Genomic DNA, 2,578 nt, shown 5'->3' with positions numbered 1-2,578 from the left:
TTTTCTCTAACCTTCGAATGATAATAGTCTCTTGTAAGTATCTGCTACTCTTTGTCGTCCTTTGGAAATTATGCAATAAAGTGTCAAGTTCATTTGCGTCAATCTTCATCTATTGTATCATATGTGATATTTAATGATATATAGCCTCGAACTTCCGAAACATAACAAAGGTGTATCATTTAATGTAACCGTCTGGTATATAGAATTTGACCGGATAACAATGCAATTGCATGTTTGTGTTCGTAGTACTGGCAAAACGTTCGAAATATGTCACTTTCAATTTTGTTTGTACTATATGATGTTTCTTTGTACTATATGATGTAGAAAAAAACGAAAAAAATTAGTATTGTTCCAGACTAAAGTTCCTTCAGTAAATAGAAAAGGTCAGTCATAATTTTTTATTATCTGTTGAAACAGGGTCGTCGTTTACATGGATAGTTTACACTAATATATCAACGTCTCCAGATTTTCAGGTGGACTTTTTACTTCTTTTGACAAACCGAAAATATTTATTTTTTTTTTAAATTCTTTTAACCAATATCCAATCGTCAAAGTAGAAACATCAATACATTATGCAAGTACCCTCTGAAGGACCTGAGATCACCCCCGCTTTTTTATGGGGTACGTGTTGCTCAGTCATTAGTTTTCTTTGTTGTGTTTTCCATACTGTTGTTAGTCTTTTTGACTTTTTCTTTTAATATTTGCGATGACGTTGTCAGTTATTTTCGACTTTGGATGTCCCTATGATATCTTTCGGCTATATTTTACCAAGTCTGACTAGCTGGATCATGACTGGTCCTTGTATTTTGTCTTGTTTTGTTTTTCAGAGTACTCGGGTGTTGGTGTATAGTGTGTTATGTTATACTGTGCGGTATTGATTTTTGGTGGTTTCTGTTATTTCGTATCATATATTAAACAATTAACTTTTGCATTATAAAGCAAATATTACAAACGTTATCACAAAAATTTGGTTTATGTTCCTTTCATAGTAAAATAAAATATTTATTTGAAAGACTGTAAACCTAATTTCGTAACACTGAGGGTTTTATATCCCACGTGTAAATGTCCTTACATCCATTTCATTTAAACTTTGGTGGATAATTGTCTCATTGGAATCATACAATATTTCCTTATTTTTATATTGGCTAATTTGGTACAACTTTTAGGGATTGTTTGAAATCTTAGATGTTTTTCAACTATACCTGCATCCTTTTTGGGCCCAATTTTTGATTCTGTATGTACACGAAACGCACGTCTTAGAAAATTGTAAGGATTATTATATCCTTATGATGAATATTTCGCGTTATTTCTCACTTAAGCATAAATTATAAATTTATTTCAAAATCTATAATCGCATCTCGGTGAATGGTTTCCTGTGTAAGAGGGAACGACGCGTATCTGTTATTGATTATGATTAATTTTAATAAGAAAGGTTGAATTCAATTGTACTTTTACTTTTTTAGTTGACCCATCCAAGATTCGAAATACCAATGATCATATGCAAATGTAATCTTCCCAAGTGCCGAACTGCTGTCTTCCGAAATTGAAGCTGATTTTTTTCAAATCTAAAAAACAGGCTTTCATCGTCCCTGATGAAGGTAAATCCAGAAGAGCGCTTTGGAGGCTTGAAATTTATAACACAATAGAAAACCAAAGGATATGGGGTATCCATCCATGACACAAAATTAGTACATGCACAGTAAAAAACCACCCAAAAAGCAAAGGAACAGCGCTTTTATTACTGTTCTTCATCTGAAAGTCACAATGAGGCCTTCAACACGGAGCAAAAAAACCTCACCTCACAGCAAGTTTAAGACGGCCCCTAGCACCGGCTTGAGCTGAATTCTTTGCAAAAGTAATTTGAACAGACTTTGTAAGATGTAACACCACCTAATCGGGCCCCGTCAAAAAAAGAACATACTGGAAAGTAGTACATATTTAAAACAAAATAGTTCCTACGCATAGGTGTAAATCTTAAACTATATAGCATATATTTTAGTATTTAAGGTATTAGATGAAAGGTGAAGGACTGGTGATCCTTGAAGAACACACAATTTACTGATAATTTTGAATAATACAAAAATGTATGAATGAATTCTAAAATTGAGGGCATATAAAGCCTGTTTCTCAGATATGAAGTGCCTGGTTTGGTGTATACAAAATTCCGGTAACCAGTGCAGTACGGTCTGATGTATAAATACATGTTGTTTTCATTTTTTTAAACATAATGTACAATGTAGGGTTGATTGCAATAATCAAAGGTCATGTTCTTGTCGAAATACTAAATTCAAGAGCTGTTAGAAATATGATATAAATGATAATTACATCAAATAGCAATTATATCCACACAATTGCTTCTCTAGATTTGATATTTGTTTACAGTGCTTATCTTGTTAAGTGAAAACTGAAAATTTCCACACAGTATTTGATTCGAAATTAATAGACAATAAACAAGTTATTTCTCTTTGTCTCTTATCAAAATAAACATTATTTAAAACCAGATTGTTGGTTATTTACATAAATTGATTCTTCCAATTAACATAGCCATCCTTTTCACAATGGATATCGGATGTGGAAA

At 32.3% G+C, this 2,578-nt stretch overlaps 1 protein-coding gene across 1 annotated transcript in view; it reads left to right on the top strand.

Annotated features, from left to right (window-relative positions):
- Positions 1–244: 244 nt before the first annotated feature.
- The window catches only part of LOC127710304 (U3-aranetoxin-Ce1a-like), a 16,552-nt gene continuing 14,218 nt past the window's right edge, over positions 245–2,578 (top strand). The window contains exon 1 of the mRNA XM_052216104.1: positions 245–383. The gene's annotated coding sequence lies outside the window, so the exon portion shown is untranslated. The remainder of the gene's footprint in view (positions 384–2,578) is intronic.

The sequence above is a fragment of the Mytilus californianus genome, unplaced genomic scaffold (assembly GCF_021869535.1).
Source record: "Mytilus californianus isolate M0D057914Y unplaced genomic scaffold, xbMytCali1.0.p SCAF_7, whole genome shotgun sequence".
Classification (NCBI taxonomy): domain Eukaryota; kingdom Metazoa; phylum Mollusca; class Bivalvia; order Mytilida; family Mytilidae; genus Mytilus; species Mytilus californianus.
Note: the sequence above shows the minus strand (reverse complement) of the source record. Positions and strands in the feature narration are given on the sequence as shown.